At 40.2% G+C, this 23,098-nt stretch overlaps 1 pseudogene; it reads right to left on the bottom strand.

Annotated features, from left to right (window-relative positions):
- Positions 1-23,098, bottom strand: part of LOC112237885 — a 67,222-nt pseudogene that overhangs the window by 21,566 nt on the left and 22,558 nt on the right.

Raw genomic sequence — 23,098 nt, 5'->3', positions numbered from 1 at the left:
AGGAATGAATATACTAACTAACACACACAAAGGTTAGCAATGATGGAGGAATTAATATACTAACACACACAAAGGTTAGCAATGATGGAAGAACTAGTATACTAACTAACACACACAAAGGTTAGCAATGATGGAGGAATGAATATACTAACTAACACACACAAAGGTTAGCAATGATGGAGGAATTAATATACTAACACACACAAAGGTTAGCAATGATGGAAGAACTAGTATACTAACTAACACACACAAAGGTTAGCAATGATGGAGGAATTAATATACTAACACACACAAAGGTTAGCAATGATGGAAGAACTAGTATACTAACTAACACACACAAAGGTTAGCAATGATGGAGGAATGAATATACTAACTAACACACACAAAGGTTAGCAATGATGGAGGAATTAATATACTAACACACACAAAGGTTAGCAATGATGGAAGAACTAGTATACTAACTAACACACACAAAGGTTAGCAATGATGGAGGAATTAATATACTAACACACACAAAGGTTAGCAATGATGGAAGAACCAGTATACTAACTAACACACACACACACACACAGGTTAGCAATGATGGAGGAATTAATATACTAACACACACACACAGGTTAGCAATGATGGAGGAATTAATATACTAACACACAAAAGGTTAGCAATGATGGAGGAATTAATATACTAACACACACAAAGGTTAGCAATGATGGAAGAACTAGTATACTAACTAACACACACAAAGGTTAGCAATGATGGAAGAACTCGTATACTAACACCCCCACAAAGGTTAGCAATGATGGAAGATCTCGTATACTAACTAACATACACACAGGTTAGCAATGATGGAAGAACTCGTATACTAACACACCCACACAGGTTAGCAATGATGGAAGAACTCATATACTAACACACATGTTAGAAATGATGGAAGAACTCGAATACTAACACACCCACACAGGTTAGCAATGATGGAAGAACTCGTATACTGACACACCCACACAGGTTAGCAATGATGGAAGAACTCGTATACTAACACACAGGTTAGCAATGATGGAAGAACTCGTATACTAACACACAGGTTAGCAATGATGGAAGAACTCGTATACTGACACACCCACACAGGTTAGCAATGATGGAAGAACTCGTATACTGACACACCCACACAGGTTAGCAACGATGGAAGAACTCGTATACTAACACACCCACGAAGGTTAGCAATGATGGAAGTACTCGTATACTAACTAACACACACACAGGTTAGCAATGATGGAAGAACTCGTATACTAACTAACACACCCACAGGTTAGTAATAATGGAAGAACTCATACTAACACACACACGAAGGTTAGCAATGATGGAAAATCTTGTATACTAACACACAGGTTAGCAATGATGGAAGAACTCGTATACTGACACACCCACACAGGTTAGCAATGATGGAAGAACTCGGATACTAACACACAGGTTAGCAATGATGGAAGAACTCGTATACTAACTAACACACACAGGTTAGCAATGATGGAAGAACTCGGATACTAACACATCCACACAGGTTAGCAATGATGGAAGAACTCGGATACTAACACACAGGTTAGCAATGATGGAAGAACTCGTATACTAACTAACACACACACACACAAAGGTTAGCAATGATGGAGGAATTCGTATACTAACACACACAAAGGTTAGCAATGATGGAGGAATTAATATACTAACACACACAAAGGTTAGCAATGATGGAGGAATTAATATACTAACACACACAAAGGTTAGCAATGATGGAAGAACTAGTATACTATGGAAGAACTAACACACACAAAGGTTAGCAATGATGGAAGAACTAGTATACTAACTAACACACACAAAGGTTAGCAATGATGGAGGAATTAATATACTAACACACACAAAGGTTAGCAATGATGGAGGAATTAATATACTAACACACACAAAGGTTAGCAATGATGGAGGAATTAATATACTAACACACACAAAGGTTAGCAATGATGGAGGAATTAATATACTAACACACACAAAGGTTAGCAATGATGGAGGAATGAATATACTAACACACACAAAGGTTAGCAATGATGGAGGAATTAATATACTAACACACACAAAGGTTAGCAATGATGGAGGAATTAATATACTAACACACACAAAGGTTAGCAATGATGGAAGAACTAGTATACTAACTAACACACACAAAGGTTAGCAATGATGGAGGAATTAATATACTAACACACACAAAGGTTAGCAATGATGGAAGAACTAGTATACTAACTAACACACACAAAGGTTAGCAATGATGGAGGAATTAATATACTAACACACACAAAGGTTAGCAATGATGGAAGAACTAGTATACTAACTAACACACAAAAGGTTAGCAATGATGGAAGAACTAGTATACTAACTAACACACACAAAGGTTAGCAATGATGGAAGAACTCGTATACTAACACCCCCACAAAGGTTAGCAATGATGGAAGATCTCGTATACTAACTAACATACACACAGGTTAGCAATGATGGAAGAACTCATATACTAACACACCCACACAGGTTAGCAATGATGGAAGAACTCATATACTAACACACATGTTAGAAATGATGGAAGAACTCGTATACTGACACACCCACACAGGTTAGCAATGATGGAAGAACTCGTATACTAACACACAGGTTAGCAATGATGGAAGAACTCGTATACTAACACACAGGTTAGCAATGATGGAAGAACTCGTATACTGACACACCCACACAGGTTAGCAATGATGGAAGAACTCGTATACTAACACGCACGAAGGTTAGCAATGATGGAAGATCTCGTATACTAACTAACATACACACAGGTTAGCAATGATGGAAGAACTCGTATACTAACACACCCACACAGGTTAGCAATGATGGAAGAACTCGTATACTGACACACCCACACAGGTTAGCAATGATGGAAGAACTCGTATACTAACACACAGGTTAGCAATGATGGAAGAACTCGTATACTGACACACCCACACAGGTTAGCAATGATGGAAGAACTCGTATACTGACACACCCACACAGGTTAGCAACGATGGAAGAACTCGTATACTAACACGCACGAAGGTTAGCAATGATGGAAGTACTCGTATACTAACTAACACACACACAGGTTAGCAATGATGGAAGAACTCGTATACTAACTAACACACCCACAGGTTAGCAATAATGGAAGAACTCATACTAACACACACACGAAGGTTAGCAATGATGGAAAATCTTGTATACTAACACACAGGTTAGCAATGATGGAAGAACTCGTATACTGACACACCCACACAGGTTAGCAATGATGGAAGAACTCGGATACTAACACACAGGTTAGCAATGATGGAAGAACTCGTATACTAACTAACACACACAGGTTAGCAATGATGGAAGAACTCGGATACTAACACATCCACACAGGTTAGCAATGATGGAAGAACTCGGATACTAACACACAGGTTAGCAATGATGGAAGAACTCGTATACTAACTAACACACACACACACAAAGGTTAGCAATGATGGAGGAATTAATATACTAACACACACAAAGGTTAGCAATGATGGAGGAATTAATATACTAACACACACAAAGGTTAGCAATGATGGAAGAACTAGTATACTAACTAACACACACAAAGGTTAGCAATGATGGAGGAATTCATATACTAACACACACAAAGGTTAGCAATGATGGAGGAATTAATATACTAACACACACAAAGGTTAGCAATGATGGAAGAACTAGTATACTAACTAACACACACAAAGGTTAGCAATGATGGAAGAACTAGTATACTAACTAACACACACAAAGGTTAGCAATGATGGAGGAATTAATATACTAACACACACAAAGGTTAGCAATGATGGAGGAATTAATATACTAACACACACAAAGGTTAGCAATGATGGAAGAACTAGTATACTAACTAACACACACAAAGGTTAGCAATGATGGAAAACTAGTATACTAACTAACACACAAAAGGTTAGCAATGATGGAGGAATTAATATACTAACACACACAAAGGTTAGCAATGATGGAGGAATTAATATACTAACACACACAAAGGTTAGCAATGATGGAGGAATTAATATACTAACACACACAAAGGTTAGCAATGATGGAAGAACCAGTATACTAACTAACACACACACACACAGGTTAGCAATGATGGAGGAATTAATATACTAACACACACACACAGGTTAGCAATGATGGAGGAATTAATATACTAACACACACAAAGGTTAGCAATGATGGAGGAATTAATATACTAACACACACAAAGGTTAGCAATGATGGAAGAACTAGTATACTAACTAACACACACAAAGGTTAGCAATGATGGAGGAATTAATATACTAACACACACAAAGGTTAGCAATGATGGAAGAACTAGTATACTAACTAACACACACAAAGGTTAGCAATGATGGAGGAATTAATATACTAACACACACAAAGGTTAGCAATGATGGAAGAACTAGTATACTAACTAACACACACAAAGGTTAGCAATGATGGAAGAACTAGTATACTAACTAACACACACAAAGGTTAGCAATGATGGAAGACTCGTATACTAACACCCCCACAAAGGTTAGCAATGATGGAAGATCTCGTATACTAACTAACATACACACAGGTTAGCAATGATGGAAGAACTCGTATACTAACACACCCACACAGGTTAGCAATGATGGAAGAACTCATATACTAACACACATGTTAGAAATGATGGAAGAACTCGTATACTGACACACCCACACAGGTTAGCAATGATGGAAGAACTCGTATACTAACACACAGGTTAGCAATGATGGAAGAACTCGTATACTAACACACAGGTTAGCAATGATGGAAGAACTCGTATACTGACACACCCACACAGGTTAGCAATGATGGAAGAACTCGTATACTAACACGCACGAAGGTTAGCAATGATGGAAGATCTCGTATACTAACTAACATACACACAGGTTAGCAATGATGGAAGAACTCGTATACTAACACACCCACACAGGTTAGCAATGATGGAAGAACTCGTATACTGACACACCCACACAGGTTAGCAATGATGGAAGAACTCGTATACTAACACACAGGTTAGCAATGATGGAAGAACTCGTATACTAACACACAGGTTAGCAATGATGGAAGAACTCGTATACTGACACACCCACACAGGTTAGCAATGATGGAAGAACTCGTATACTGACACACCCACACAGGTTAGCAACGATGGAAGAACTCGTATACTAACACGCACGAAGGTTAGCAATGATGGAAGTACTCGTATACTAACTAACACACACACAGGTTAGCAATGATGGAAGAACTCGTATACTAACTAACACACCCACAGGTTAGCAATAATGGAAGAACTCATACTAACACACACACGAAGGTTAGCAATGATGGAAAATCTTGTATACTAACACACAGGTTAGCAATGATGGAAGAACTCGTATACTGACACACCCACACAGGTTAGCAATGATGGAAGAACTCGGATACTAACACACAGGTTAGCAATGATGGAAGAACTCGTATACTAACTAACACACACAGGTTAGCAATGATGGAAGAACTCGGATACTAACACATCCACACAGGTTAGCAATGATGGAAGAACTCGGATACTAACACACAGGTTAGCAATGATGGAAGAACTCGTATACTAACTAACACACACACACACAAAGGTTAGCAATGATGGAGGAATTAATATACTAACACACACAAAGGTTAGCAATGATGGAGGAATTAATATACTAACACACACAAAGGTTAGCAATGATGGAAGAACTAGTATACTAACTAACACACACAAAGGTTAGCAATGATGGAAGAACTAGTATACTAACTAACACACACAAAGGTTAGCAATGATGGAGGAATTAATATACTAACACACACAAAGGTTAGCAATGATGGAGGAATTAATATACTAACACACACAAAGGTTAGCAATGATGGAGGAATGAATATACTAACACACACAAAGGTTAGCAATGATGGAGGAATGAATATACTAACACACACAAAGGTTAGCAATGATGGAGGAATGAATATACTAACACACACAAAGGTTAGCAATGATGGAGGAATTAATATACTAACACACACAAAGGTTAGCAATGATGGAAGAACTAGTATACTAACTAACACACACAAAGGTTAGCAATGATGGAGGAATTAATATACTAACACACACAAAGGTTAGCAATGATGGAGGAATTAATATACTAACACACACAAAGGTTAGCAATGATGGAGGAATTAATATACTAACACACACAAAGGTTAGCAATGATGGAAGAACTAGTATACTAACTAACACACACAAAGGTTAGCAATGATGGAAGAACTAGTATACTAACTAACACACACACACACAGGTTAGCAATGATGGAGGAATTAACATACTAACACACACAAAGGTTAGCAGTGATGGAAGAACTAGTATACTAACTAACACACACACACACACACACACACAGGTTAGCAATGATGGAGGAATTAATATACTAACACACACACAAAGGTTAGCAATGATGGAAGAACTAGTATACTAACTAACACACACAAAGGTTAGCAATGATGGAGGAATTAATATACTAACACACACAAAGGTTAGCAATGATGGAGGAATTAATATACTAACACACACAAAGGTTAGCAATGATGGAAGAACTAGTATACTAACTAACACACACAAAGGTTAGCAATGATGGAAGAACTAGTATACTAACTAACACACACAAAGGTTAGCAATGATGGAGGAATTAATATACTAACACACACACAGGTTAGCAATGATGGAAGAACTAGTATACTAACACACACAAAGGTTAGCAATGATGGAGGAATTAATATACTAACACACACACAGGTTAGCAATGATGGAAGAACTAGTATACTAACTAACACACACAAAGGTTAGCAATGATGGAGGAATTAATATACTAACACACACAAAGGTTAGCAATGATGGAAGAACTAGTATACTAACTAACACACACAAAGGTTAGCAATGATGGAGGAATTCGTATACTAACACACACAAAGGTTAGCAATGATGGAGGAATTAATATACTAACACACACAAAGGTTAGCAATGATGGAAGAACTAGTATACTAACACACACAAAGGTTAGCAATGATGGAAGAACTAGTATACTAACACACACAAAGGTTAGCAATTATGGAAGAACTAGTATACTAACACACACAAAGGTTAGCAATTATGGAGGAATTAATATACTAACACACACAAAGGTTAGCAATGATGGAAGAACTAGTATACTAACACACACAAAGGTTAGCAATGATGGAAGAACTAGTATACTAACTAACACACACAAAGGTTAGCAATGATGGAGGAATTAATATACTAACACACACAAAGGTTAGCAATGATGGAAGAACTAGTATACTAACTAACACACACAAAGGTTAGCAATGATGGAGGAATTAATATACTAACACACACAAAGGTTAGCAATGATGGAGGAATTAATATACTAACACACACAAAGGTTAGCAATGATGGAAGAACTAGTATACTAACTAACACACACACACACAGGTCAGCAATGATGAAAAAACTAACTAACACACAAACAGGTTAGCGAGATGGAAGAACTCGTATACTAACACACATGTTGACATATGATGGAAGAACTCGTATACTAACACACATGTTGACATATGATGGAAGAACTCGTATACTAACACACATGTTGACATATGATGGAAGAACTCGTATACTAACACACACAGGTTAGCAAAGATGTAAGAACTCGTATACTAACTAACACAAACACAGGTTAGCAATGATGGAAGAACTCGTACACTAACTAACACACACCGGTTAGCAATGATGGAAGAACTTGTATACTAACTAACACACACACACACAGGTTAGCAATGATGTAAGAACTCGTATACTAACTAACACACACCGGTTAGCAATGATGTAAGAACTCGTATACTAACTAACACACACCGGTTAGCAATGATGTAAGAACTCATATACTAACACACACACACACACACACTAACACACACCGGTTAGCAATGATGGAAGAACTTATATACTAACACACACACAGGTTAGCAATGATGGAAGAACTCATATACTAACTAACACACACACAGGTTAGCAATGATGGAAGAACTCATATACTAACATACAGGTTAGCAATGATGGAAGAACTCATATACTAATACCCAGGTTAGCAATGATGGAAGAACTCATATACTAACATACAGGTTAGCAATGATGGAAGAACTCATATACTAACATACAGGTTAGCAATGATGGAAGAACTCATATACTAATACCCAGGTTAGCAATGATGGAAGAACTCATATACTAACATACAGGTTAGCAATGATGGAAGAACTCATATACTAACATACAGGTTAGCAATGATGGAAGAACTCATATACTAATACCCAGGTTAGCAATGATGGAATAATTTATATACTAACACACACACAGGTTAGCAATGATGGAAGAACTCATATACTAATACCCAGGTTAGCAATGATGGAAGAACTTGTATACTAACACACACACAGGTTAGCAATGATGGAAGAACTCATATACTAACTAACACACACATGTTAGCAATGATGGAAGAACTCATATACTAATACCCAGGTTAGCAATGATGGAAGAACTTGTATACTAACACACACACAGGTTAGCAATGATGGAATAACTCATATACTAACACACACACAGGTTAGCAATGGTGGAAGAACTTGTACACACACACGCACACACGATGGAAGAACTTGTACACAAACACATTCAAGTGTAATAACACAGACTCAGAAGTATGGTCATCTCTCCTGTTCATCACCTTCCACAGTATCTCTCTCACACACACACACACACACACACACACACCCCTCCTCCTCGTCCTTGACGACGTATTGGGCCACTTTGAAGGAGCTGAGGTACTCGTTCATGCTCTGGATCTCTGTGTCCTCAGTGGACTCTGACTCCTGGTTCCTGTCCAGCAGTCTGTCTATGGCCTTGTCATCATAATGGATGACCTGGCTGTCATCCTCCTTGTTGTCCCCTGAGACGGAAAGGGACAAGGAAAGAGAGTGGTATACAATGAAAGAGTGTGTAAGAAAGACTGGAGAGGCCACACACCTAGTTTCCAGGTTGTTAGTTTGAAGGAAAACCAGCGGGCAATACGGCCCCCGACAACGGGAATGACTACCTGTTTGGAGTGGACTGACCTGGTTATGGTTAGTAGTTAGTGACTCACCCTCTCCCAGCTCGTCCTTGAACAGCTCCTCTGTTCCAAACTTGAGGATGTCATCCAGCTCCTGTTTAGACATGGAACCTGTCTTACTGCCCAGCCCAGGACGCACCACCAGGTGGGTCAACATCATCTTCTTCTTAGCCACCTGGAGGAGAGGATGAGAGGAGAATTAGTGTCTGTCTTTTACCTACCACTCTGTATGAGTCTGGTAGGCCTTGGTATACTGGGTTTACCTGAGTGATCCGCTCTTCCACAGACGCCTTGGTAACGAAGCGATAGATCATAACCTTCTTATTCTGACCAATCCTGTGAGCTCTGCTGAATGCCTGAGAGAGAGGGAAGAGGAGAGGTGAGCAGGAGGTGTGCTTCAAGTGTGTGTGTGTGTGTGTGTGTGTGTGTGTGTGTGTGTGTGTACCTGGATGTCGTTGTGGGGGTTCCAGTCGGAGTCGTAGATGACGACGGTGTCGGCGGTTGCCAGATTGATGCCCAAACCTCCCGCTCTGGTAGAGAGCAGGAAGGCAAACTGAGGGGCGCCAGGAGCTGAGGAGAGAGAGAGAGGAGAAGGGAGACAAAGAGGGAGGGAGGTGACAAAAGACAAATAGAAACTTCCAATTCATATTTTTCCCAGTTAAAGTTACTGTTCCAATTGTGCTGTCGTTAGTGTATGAACCCATGTGTGTGTGTCTCACCGTTGAAGCGGTCGATGGCCTCCTGTCTCATGCCCCCCGTTACACCTCCATCAATCCTCTCGTACTTATAACCCTCGTTCTCCAGGAAGTCCTCCAGCAGGTCCAACATCTTAGTCATCTACCAGGAGACAGAGACAGTTAGTGTGTGTGTGTGTGTGTGTGTGTGTGTGTGTGTGTGTGTGTGTGTGTGTGTGTGTGTGTGTACCTGAGAGAAGACGAGCACTCTATGCCCTCCCTCCTTGAGTTTAACCATCATCTTTTGCAGCAGAGTCAGTTTCCCAGAAGCCCTTGTTAGGGCACTGCCCTCATACATTCCGTTTGGAATCTTTGGCGCCTCCTGCAGGAGATTAATCAATCAATCATCAGTCCTTTACTTAATTAAAGCTCATCATCAAGCAGACTGCATCCAGATCAAAAGCATCTTAACACATTCTGTTTAGTCTGTTAGGTTAAGTTTTGGAAATATAACAAACCAAATCATATACATTCAATAAAATATTTACTCGTATACAAACACACAGATTGATGCCCTCCTTCAAGCACCGAATCAATGGTATGGTCCAAGTCTCTGAGAATGGGTTGAGATCATACCATTGCGGCTCCGGGAAAGAGGTAGGGGTGGTTGCAACACTTCTTGAGGTCCATGACCACGTTGAGCAGGGACACTTGGTTTCCTCCTCCACGAGTGTTCAGGGCGTCAAAGTTACGCGTCAAGATGAACTTGTAGTACTTCCTGCATCACACAATTAAATTAATACCCGAAAACAAGAAATAGAAGCCAACATGAGACTTCTGCAACACTACAATTCTGACATTCAATCCTCTATTTCCTTATTCTCTATACTTCTCCGGTCATTAGCACTGATTGTACTGCACTGTTGAGGGAGATAGCAAGTAAGCATTTTGCGTGACGAACGTGACGAATCCAATTTGATTTGATTGCAAGCACCATCCTCCCCACCCACCCTCCCCTTCTCATCACTTACTTCTGCATGGGGCTGAGCTCCACTCGTAGGATGAGCTCTGTCTTGAGGGCATGTGTTTGAAGACGTCAGCCTTCAGTCTCCTGAGCATGTGTGGTCCCAGCATGTCATGCAACTTCTTGATCTGGTCTTCTTTGGCGATGTCAGCAAACTCTTCCAGGAACCCCTCTAGGTTACTGCAGAGCAGAGAGGGAGAGAAGAGGGGAGGGGACTTTTGTTATTGTTTTGGTTACTGGATTTGTTCAAAAAGAAACATCAGGACCTCAAAACACTCAGCATTAGCAGCACTCTCACACACACACACGCGCACACACAAAACACACACACAAAACACACACACACACACACACACACGCAAAACACATACACACAAAATCTGTCGTTCTACCCCTGAACAGGCAGTTAACCCACTGTTCCTAGGCCGTCATTGAAAATAAGAATTTGTTCTTAACTGACTTGCTAGTTAAATAAAGGTTAAAAAAAAAAAAACATTTTAAACACACACACAGTAGTGAAGGCATACTGACTTGAATCTCACTGGGGTGAGGAAGTTGAGCAGGTGGAAGAGTTCCTCCAGGTTGTTCTGTAGAGGTGTACCAGTCAGCAGCAGCTTGTGCTGGAGAGGGTAGTTATTCAGAATCCTAAAGAACTACACATAGAGAGAGATAGAGACAGCGTTTTATACTTCCGCTGTCCTCTTCACAAAACAGAGTGATCTCTCATCTTTGACTGGTTATAACCATAACTATACTAATAAACGCTGTATTCAGTATGCAAGGATATGTCATACTAGAATGGTTATGGTACTGGTTATGACTATAATGGTTATGGTACTGCTTATGACTATAATGGTTATGGTACTGCTTATGACTATAATGGTTATGGTACTGCTTATGACTATAATGGTTATGGTACTGCTTATGACTATAATGGTTATGGTACTGCTTATGACTATAATGGTTATGGTACTGCTTATGACTATAATGGTTATGGTACTGGTTATGGCTATAATGCTTATGACTATAATGGTTATGGTACTGGTTATGACTATAATGGTTATGACTATAATGGCTATGGTACTGCTTATGACTATAATGGTTATGGTACTGTTTATGACTATAATGGTTATGGTACTGGTTATGACTATAATGGTTATGGTACTGGTTATGACTCTAATGGTTATGGTACTGGTTATGACTATAATGGTTATGGTACTAGTTATGGCTATAATGGTTATGGTACTGGTTATGACTATAATGGTTATGGTACTGGTTATGACTATAATGGTTATGGTACTGGTTATGACTGTAATGCTTATGGTTATAATGGTTATGGTACTGGTTATGACTATAATTGTTATGGTACTGGTTATGACTATAATGGTTATGGTACTGGTTATGACTATAATGGCTATGGTACTGGTTATGACTATAATGGTTATGGTACTGATTATGACTATAATGGTCATGGTACTGATTATGACTATAATGGTTATGACTATAATGGTTATGGTAATGGTTATGACTATAATGGTTATGGTACTGGTTATGACTATAATGGTTATGGTACTGGTTATGACTATAATGGTTATGGTACTGGTTATGACTGAAATGCTTATGGCTATAATGGTTATGGTACTGTTTATGACTATAATTGTTATGGTACTGGTTATGACTATAATGGTTATGGTACTGATTATGACTATAATGGTCATGGTACTGATTATGACTATAATGGTTATGACTATAATGGTTATGGTAATGGTTATGACTATAATGGTTATGGTACTGGTTATGACTATAATGGTTATGGTACTGGTTATGACTATAATGGTTAGGGTACTGATTATGACTATAATGGTTATGGTACTGATTATGACTATAATGGTTATGGTAATGGTTATGACTATAATGGTTATGGTACTGATTATGACTATAATGGTTATGGTACTGCTTATGACTATAATGGTTATGGTACTGGTTATGACTATAATGGTTATGGTACTGGTTATGAGTATAATGGTTATGGTACTGGTTAAGACTATAATGGTTATGATACTGGTTAAGACTATAATGGTTATGGTACTGGTTATGGCTATAAAGGTTATGATACTGGTTAAGACTATAATGGTTATGGTACTGGTTATGACTATAATGGTTATGGTAGTGGTTAAGACTATACTGGTTATGGTACTGGTTATGAGTATAATGGTTATGGTACTGGTTAAGACTATAATGGTTATGGTACTGGTTATGGCTATAATGGTTATGATACTGGTTAAGACTATAATGGTTATGGTACTGGTTATGACTATACTGGTTATGGTAGTGGTTGAGACTATACTGGTTATGGTACTGGTTATGACTATAATTGTTATGGTACTGGTTATGACTATAATGGTTATGGTACTGGTTATTGAATATAATGGTTATGGTACTGGTTATGACTATAATGGTTATGGTACTGGTTATGACTATACTGGTTGTGGTACTGGTTATGACTATAATGGTTATGGTACTGGTTATGACTATAATGGTTATGGTACTGGTTAAGACTATAATGGTTATGGTACTGGTTATGACTATAATGGTTATTGTACTGGTTATGACTATAATGGTTATGGTACTGGTTAAGACTATAATGGTTATGGTACTGGTTATGGCTATAATGGTTATGATACTGGTTAAGACTATAATGGTTATGGTACTGGTTATGACTATAATGGTTATGGTAGTGGTTGAGACTATACTGCTTATGGTACTGGTTATGACTATAATTGTTATGGTACTGGTTATGACTATAATGGTTATGGTACTGGTTATTGAATATAATGGTTATGGTACTGGTTATGGCTATAATGCTTATGACTATAATGGTTATGGTACTGGTTATGACTATAATGGTTATGACTATAATGGCTATGGTACTGCTTATGACTATAATGGTTATGGTACTGGTTATGACTATAATGGTTATGGTACTGGTTATGACTATAATGGTTATGGTACTGGTTATGACTAATGGTTATGGTACTGGTTATGACTATAATGGTTATGGTACTGGTTATGGCTATAATGGTTATGGTACTGGTTATGACTATAATGGTTATGGTACTGGTTATGACTATAATGGTTATGGTACTGGTTATGACTGTAATACTTATGGCTATAATGGTTATGGTACTGGTTATGACTATAATTGTTATGGTACTGGTTATGACTATAATGGTTATGGTACTGGTTATGACTATAATGGTTATGGTACTGGTTATGACTATAATGGCTATGGTACTGGTTATGACTATAATGGTTATGGTACTGATTATGACTATAATGGTTATGGTACTGATTATGACTATAATGGTTATGACTATAATGGTTATGGTAATGGTTATGACTATAATGGTTATGGTACTGATTATGACTTTAATGGTTATGGTACTGATTATGACTATAATGGTTATGGTACTGCTTATGACTATAATGGTTATGGTACTGGTTATGACTATAATGGTTATGGTACTGGTTATGAGTATAATGGTTATGGTACTGGTTAAGACTATAATGGTTATGATACTGGTTAAGACTATAATGGTTATGGTACTGGTTATGGCTATAATGGTTATGATGCTGGTTAAGACTATAATGGTTATGGTACTGGTTATGACTATAATGGTTATGGTAGTGGTTAAGACTATACTGGTTATGGTACTGGTTATGGCTATAATGGTTATGATACTGGTTAAGACTATAATGGTTATGGTACTGGTTATGACTATACTGGTTATGGTAGTGGTTGAGACTATACTGGTTATGGTACTGGTTATGACTATAATGGTTATGGTACTGGTTATGACTATACTGGTTATGGTACTGGTTATGACTATAATGGTTATGGTACTGGTTATTGAATATAATGGTTATGGTACTGGTTATGACTATAATGGTTATGGTACTGGTTATGACTATACTGGTTATGGTACTGGTTATGACTATAATGGTTATGGTACTGGTTATGACTATAATGGTTATGGTACTGGTTATGACTATAATGGTTATAGTACTGGTTAAGACTATAATGGTTATGGTACTGGTTATGACTATAATGGTTATTGTACTGGTTATGACTATAATGGTTATGGTACTGGTTAAGACTGTAATGGTTATGGTACTGGTTATGGCTATAATGGTTATGATACTGGTTAAGACTATAATGGTTATGGTACTGGTTATGACTATAATGGTTATGGTAGTGGTTGAGACTATACTGGTTATGGTACTGGTTATGACTATAATTGTTATGGTACTGGTTATGACTATAATGGTTATGGTACTGGTTATTGAATATAATGGTTATGGTACTGGTTATGACTATAATGGTTATGGTACTGGTTATGACTATAATGGTTATGGTACTGGTTAAGACTATAATGGTTATGGTACTGGTTATGACTATAATGGTTATTGTACTGGTTATGACTATAATGGTTATGGTACTGGTTAAGACTGTAATGGTTATGGTACTGGTTATGGCTATAATGGTTATGATACTGGTTAAGACTATAATGGTTATGGTACTGGTTATGACTATAATGGTTATGGTAGTGGTTGAGACTATACTGGTTATGGTACTGGTTATGACTATAATTGTTATGGTACTGGTTATGACTATAATGGTTATGGTACTGGTTATTGAATATAATGGTTATGGTACTGGTTATGACTATAATGGTTATGGTACTGGTTATGACTATACTGGTTATGGTACTGGTTATGACTATAATGGTTATGGTACTGGTTATGACTATACTGGTTATGGTACTGGTTATGACTATAATGGTTATGGTACTGGTTATGACTATAATGGTTATGGTACTGGTTAAGACTATAATGGTTATGGTACTGGTTAAGACTATAATGGTTATGGTACTGGTTATGACTATAATGGTTATTGTACTGGTTATGACTATAATGGTTATTGTACTCGTGTGTGTTTGACCTTTGACTGGTTGTTCTTCAGCCTGTGTGCCTCATCCACCACCAGACAGGCCCAGTCTATGGAGCCCAGCACAGCCTGGTCTATAGTGATCAGCTCATAGGACGTCAGCAGGACATGGAACTTTACCGATGAGTCTTTCTGCCGGGGACAGAGAGAGAGGAAGGGGGCAAAGGATTAGGGGGTAACAACAAAGATATCATGAACAACAATAACAACCATGACAGCACCTTATCAGTCTCCCCATCCTCCCATCCCATTCGTCTCTCACCCTCATCTTAGAGGCCTTCTTGCCCCCCCGGATGGCATTGCCCTCGAAGGAGAACTCGTTTTCTCTGATGACGGCTCTGCTGTCCTTGTCTCCTACGTAGGTCACCACGTACATGTCTGGGGCCCACAACTCAAACTCTCTCTCCCAGTTAATGATGGTGGACAGGGGGGCGCTCACCAGGAACGGGCCCTTTGAATGACCCTGGAGAGGTGGAAGGTCAGGGGTTAATAGGTGAGTGAGTAAAACACTTCAGGTGAATCAGAAAAGAGAAGTGCCTAAGTCCGATTTACATGCTCTGCCCTTATCCCCTAACATTGGACTGATCATTCACGTCACTAGGTATTTAGCAGTAGGGTAATAACTCAACCTAGCATTCTGATAAGACTAGGTGGACTTTGCTTGTATTTGTCCCAGCCTGCCTTTAGGACAGAGTCCCTCTTTTTGGACTAGTTCCCTTTGATGGGCGGTTTTATTGTTTGTCCAGGGTTTGGCGGTACCCCCACTGAAATGATTGATAAGGGAAGGCAGACTGGACGAGAGACACAAACGTACATACAAACAAGATATCACTCTCTCTCTCACACACACTCTGAAACACATCGCTGTGGAATCAGATGACCACATCCTTTTGCCTATCCAGCACACACAGACCCCAATACAGACCCTACCAACACACCTCTTTGTAGAGTGAGTAGAGGAAGACAGCGGTCTGGACAGTCTTGCCTAGACCCATCTCATCAGCCAGTATAGTGTCAGTGGCCTGAGCCCAGGAGAAACGCAGCCAGTTGAGACCCTCCAGCTGGTAGGGGTGCAGCGTTCCTCCTGTAGTGTCCAGGTAGTCTGGCTGATGGTCAAACTTGATGGTGGGCTGGAGGGGAAGTGGAAGTGGACATCTTCATTTACATTACAGAGCAGAATCATGAATCAATGTGAATGGAATATTTGGAAGATTCGCATGAAAAGGAACAAGGAAGTGCCCGTACTTACATCCACCACAGGGTTAGCAGGGGTTTCTCACTCTTCTTCACTTTAGCTATCTTCTTCAGCTTCTTACCAGGCCTGCCCTCATCTCCCAACATCAACTCTCTGAGAGAGAGAGAGAGAGAGAGAGAGAGAGAGAGAGAGAGATGGAAGAGGGGATGGAAGGGGGGTAGGTAGAGCAAGATGGAAGACATGAAGAGGATTAGATTATTGCTTCAGGTTACTTACTATAGGTTGCTATAGGTTACTATAGGTTGCTATAGGTTACTATAGTTATCTGAGTTTTGTGTGCATGTATTGTTGAGTGTGTGCGTGTTTGTGTGTACCTGTGGTTCCAGTAGGTCTGCTTGTATTGGTCGTACTCTGGGATGTCCATCTCCTCACTCTCCCAGGAGGCCTGGTCGTAGGCCAGATCCCTCCACTTGATCAGGTAGTGCACGTTGTTCCTCTTATCCACACTGGAGAGAGGAGGAGGGGAAGGAGAATGATGATATTATGGTTTACATCTGTATTGATACAAATAGGATACAGAGATGTTAAACAAACTATTGCCATTTTTACAACAAATAAACAGCCTTTTCCTTTACAGAACTGACTATGACATGCCTGTGTTAGGAGGTAGTATGTTTTCGTCTCTGCGTTAGACCACTCGATTTCGTCTCTGCATTATATTGGCATCGAACATGTCACCCTCCCTAGGGGAGGGGGTGACCTTGATAATTTATTGTTAAAACGAGAGGCTGCCTGGATCTTTCACTTAAACCCTCTAGTGACACCCCATCCCGTGAACGGGACCGGTGTCATCATCTGACACTAATTAGCATAACGCAACGGACATAAATCTTCCTAGAAAATATTCCTATTCATGAAAATCACAAGTGAAATATATTGGAACACAGCTTAGCCTTTTGTTAATCACCCTGTCATCTCAGATTTTCAAAATATGCTTTACAGCCAACGCTAGACAAGCATTTGTGTAAGTTTATAATAGCCTAGCATAGCATAATGCCTTGCTAGCAGCAAGCAACCTTGTCACGGAAATCAGAAAAGCAATCAAATTAAATTGTTTACCTTTGATGAACTTCGGATGTTTTCACTCACGAGACTCCCAGGTAGATAGCCAAAGTTCATTTTTTCCCAAAATATTATTTTTGTAGGCGAAACAGCTCAGTTTGTTCTTCACGTTTGGCTGAGAAATCGGCCGGAAATTGCGGTCACCACAACGCCAAATTATTTTTCCAAATTAGCTCCATAATATTGACAGAAACATGGCAAACGTTGTTTAGAATCCATCCTCAAGGTGTTTTTCTAATATCTATTCGATAATATATCCGTCGGGACAATTGCTTTTTCTCTAGGACCGATTGGAGTAATGGCTACCTCTGCACTTTACGCGAGAATCTCTCTCGGAGCCACCATGTGACCACTTACGCAATGTGCCCCCATACGGCTATTCTTCAACAGAAATGCGTAAAACTATGTCACAATGCTGTAGACACCTTGCGGAATACGTAGAAAGCGTAAGCTCGTTGATGGTACATTCACAGCCATATAGGGAGTCATTGGAACGCAGCGCTATCAAAACCTGGGGCACTTCCGGATTGGATTTTTCTCAGGCTTTCGCTTGCAACATCAGTTCTGTTATACTCACAGACAATATCTTTACAGTTTTGGAAACGATAGAGTGTTTTCTATCGAAAGCTGTCAATTATATGCATATTGTAGCATCTTTTCCTGACAAAATATCCCGTTTAAAACGGGAACGTTTTTTTCCCAAAAATGAAAATACTGCCCCCTAACACCAACAGGTTTTAAAGACCCTTGCTCCCTTCGGTCTCAACGTAGACTTTGATCTGAAGCCATTCTTGTGATTATTGTGACTTTGCCATTGTAATTGTTTGTAAGCTCGTGTAGTCAAATTAATTTATGATCGTATGCTATCCATTTGTTGTTTGTATGCTGTTCTTTGTATGCCATTTTAATATTTGATAATTAACCAACGATATTAGGCCACTCTTGGCCATGATTACAGACACCTGTGTCTTTTGACACTACATAAACGAGTCATCCCGCAGTGTTTGTGATTATACCCTGATGAAGACAGCTTGGCTGTCAAAACGTTGGTAATTACATTTTTGCATCTGAGCTCCTAGAGTGTGCGACTCTCTTTTATTTTCAAGTTTTCTACTCCGCTAGCCAGCACCTCGCCTAAGAAGGTGTGTGTTTACCTCTAGTGTTAGCGTGTGAATCCCAGGTGTGTGTGTGTGCTAGCGTGTTCATCCCAGGTGTGTGTTAGTGTGTGTATCCCAGGTGTGTGTGTGTTAGCGTGTGTATCCCAGGTGTGTGTGTGTTAGCGTGTGAATCCCAGGTGTGTGTGTGTAAGCGTGTGTATCCCAGGTGTGTGTGTGTTAGCGTGTGAATCCCAGGTGTGTGTGTGTGTGTGCTAGCGTGTTTATCCCAGGTGTGTGTGCGTGTTAGCGTGTGTACCCCAGGTGTGTGTGTGTGTTAGCGTGTGTACCCCAGGTGTGTGTGTGTGTTAGCGTGTGTATCCCAGGTGTGTGTGCGTGTTAGCGTGTGTACCCCAGGTGTGTGTGTGTGTTAGCATGTGTACCCCAGGTGTGTGTGTGTTAGCGTGTGCACCCCAGGTGTGTGTGTGTGTTAGCGTGTGCACCCCAGGTGTGTGTGTGTGTGTTAGCGTGTGTACCCCAGGTGTGTGTGTGTTAGCGTGTGTACCCCAGTTGTGTGTGTGTTAGCGTGTGTACCCCAGGTGTGTGTGTTAGTGTGTGTATCCCAGGTGTGTGTGTGTTAGCATGTGTATGTGTTAGCGTGTGTATCCCAGGTGTGTGTGTTTGTTAGCGTGTGTATCCCAGGTGTGTGTGTTAGTGTGTGTGCCCCAGGTGTGTGTGTGTTAGTGTGTGTGCCCCAGATGTGTGTGTGTGTTAGTGTGTGTACCCAGGTGTGTGTGTTAGCGTGTGTATCCCAGGTGTGTGTGTGTTAGTGTGTGTACCCCAGGTGTGTGTGTTAGTGTGTGTATCCCAGGTGCCTGTGTGTGCGCTACCTGTGGTTGAGGATGCGGTGGATCATGAGCCACTCCATCTTGACTCCGTAACGGTAGAACTCCTCCTCCATGTGAACATACAGGGGGTCCTTGTTCTTCCTCTTAGTGCTCTTGTCATCATCCCCCTCCCCTCCGAAGTCCACCAGCGGGGGCTCGTCCATGTCTGTCTTCCTCTGGTAGTTACGGAACATCACCTGGCAGTTCAGCTCCAACTTGAGGGAGGGAAAGAGTGAAGAGGGAAAAAAGATGAGTCTACTCTCTATTTAGTACTTAAGGATGAAGACATTGAGCCTAGGGCTGTTGCGGTGACCGTATTACCGCCACACCGGCAGTCATGACGGCAGTAAAATTCCATGTAATCCTTTTATGCACTCTGGACATGCTTTGGTAGTACCCAACTTACTACCCAACTACCATCAGGTCCTAATGGTCTGGTACTCAGGGCTCTATTGTCCCTCCATCAGTTCCTAATGGCCTGGTACTCTAGGCTCTATTGTCACTCCATCAGGTTCTAATGGCCGGGTATTCAGGGCTCTGTTGTTCCTCCATCAGGTCCTAACTGCCTCGTACTCAGGGCTCTATTGTCTCTCCATCAGTTCCTAATGGCCTGGTACTCAGCACTCTATTGTTGCTCCATAACGTCCTAATGGCCTGGTACTCGGGGCTCTATTGTCCCTCCATCAGGTCCTAACGGCCTGGTACTCCGGGCTCTATTGTTTCTCCATCAGTTCCTAATGGCCTGGTACTCAGGGCTCTATTGTCCCTCAGTCAGGTCCTAATGGCCGGGTATTCAGGGCTCTGTGTTCCTCCATCAGGTCCTTAACGGCCTGGTACTCCGGGCTCTATTGTCTCTCCATCAGTTCCTAATGGCCTGGTACTCAGGGCTCTATTGTCCCTCAGTCAGGTCCTAATGGTCTGGTACTCAGGGCTCTATTGTACCTCTAACATCAAAAAGCAAATGCAATGGGAAATCACATCAAACACTTATCAAAACAGAAGGCCTATCATACCTTTAAAACTCACCTCACTGTGATGATTTGAAGAAACAAATTTAACAGCAGGTTGAAACAGTATAAAACATGGTTGTTGTGAATGTTGTTTCAAAGCCTAACATAAAAAAATGGACAGCGCTTTCTCAGGTGATGACTAATTCAAAACACCCAAACACAAATTTGAGTTTATGCATAGGCTTATTTTTTTATTTTACCTTTATTTAACTAGGCAAGTCAGTTAAGAACAAATTCTTATTTTCAATGTCGGCCTAGGAACAATGGGTTAACTGCCTGTTCAGGGGCAGAACGACAGATTTGTATCTTGTCAGCTCGGGGGTTTGAACTTGCAACCTTCCGGTTACTAGTCCAATGCTCTAACCACTAGGCTTCCCTGGCCCAAGATCAAAAAAATGTGTTGTGTCTTTACAATACATAGCCTAAAGCATATTACACATGGCAGAAAAACATCAAACAAAACTGATTTAAGATGTCTGGTACTCATGGCTCTAGCCTAACAAATGTGAGTAATTGCCTTTGAGTATGGACTGCATTATTATTATTTTTTTTTTAAATCTATATTTAATTTAACCTTTATTTAACTAGGCAAGTCATTTAAGAACAAATTATTATTTACAATGACAGCCTACTGGGGAACAGTGGGTTAACTGACTTGTTCAGGGGCCCAACGACAGATTTTTACCTTGTCAGCTCGGGATTTGATCCAGCAACCTTTCGGTTACTGACCCAACACTCTTATATTTCTGTTTCAGCTGCTCATATTAAGCACATGTTCCGCTATAAAACCGAAGCAGCCTGATTTCTGAGACATTCTATGGTTTGTATCACTCACAACTAAAGTTGCCAAATAACTCTCAAATCTAGCATATAGGACCTGTTTCAAGTGATCACTTTTTCGCTCAACATAGCCACTTCATATGTTCCATAAATGGGAAAAATCTCCTTTCTATTTTATTCAGCTAATTTCAATTATATCCTTCTTACTATAAAATCATGTAAAATAAAATAATGGCACGGGACTTATAAACATATTGTCACACCTACTTCAGCTCCCTCCCTCCAGCGCGCGACGTCACCGGTCTACTAACCACCGGAATTGGCTACTATATTACGCACACCTGTTCCTCATCATTACACACACGTGGCCATGATTTCGCCCCTTTATTTAGCCCTCAGTTGTCATCAGTCATTAGGTGGTATTGCTTTCTCTTATGTTCAGTACGCTTCTCATGTTTGTTCTTTTGTATCGTTACATGAAGATGGCACTGACAGAGATGGTTGCCTCGTTTGAGTCCTTAGGAAACTATGCAGTATTTAGTTTTTTATGTATTATTTCTTACATTGTTAGCCCAGAAAATCTTAAGTGTTATTACATACAGTTGGGAAGAACTATTGGATATAAGAGCGACGCTAAACTTACCATCATTACGACCAGGAATATGACTTTCCCGAAGTGGATCCTTTGTTCGGACCACCACCCAGGACAGTAGATCTAATCCCAGACGCCGACCAAAACAACGTTGCCGCAGAAGAGGCAGACGGAGCGGCCCCCTGGTCAGGCTCCGTAGGCGTGCACACCGCCCACTGCTTCCGAGTATACTACTTGCCAATGTCCAGTCTCTTGACAACACGGTAGACGAAATTAAAGCAAGGGTTGCCTTCCAGAGAGACATCAGAGATTGTATCATTCTCTGTTTCACGGAAACATGGCTATCTCGGGATACGTTGTCGGAGCTGGTTCAGCCACCGTGCTTCTTCATGCGTCGCGCCGACAGAGATACA

Source organism: Oncorhynchus tshawytscha, linkage group LG23 (genome assembly GCF_018296145.1).
Source record: "Oncorhynchus tshawytscha isolate Ot180627B linkage group LG23, Otsh_v2.0, whole genome shotgun sequence".
Taxonomy (NCBI): domain Eukaryota; kingdom Metazoa; phylum Chordata; class Actinopteri; order Salmoniformes; family Salmonidae; genus Oncorhynchus; species Oncorhynchus tshawytscha.
The sequence above is the reverse complement of the archived record's forward strand: the minus strand, read 5'-3'. Positions and strand labels throughout refer to the sequence as shown.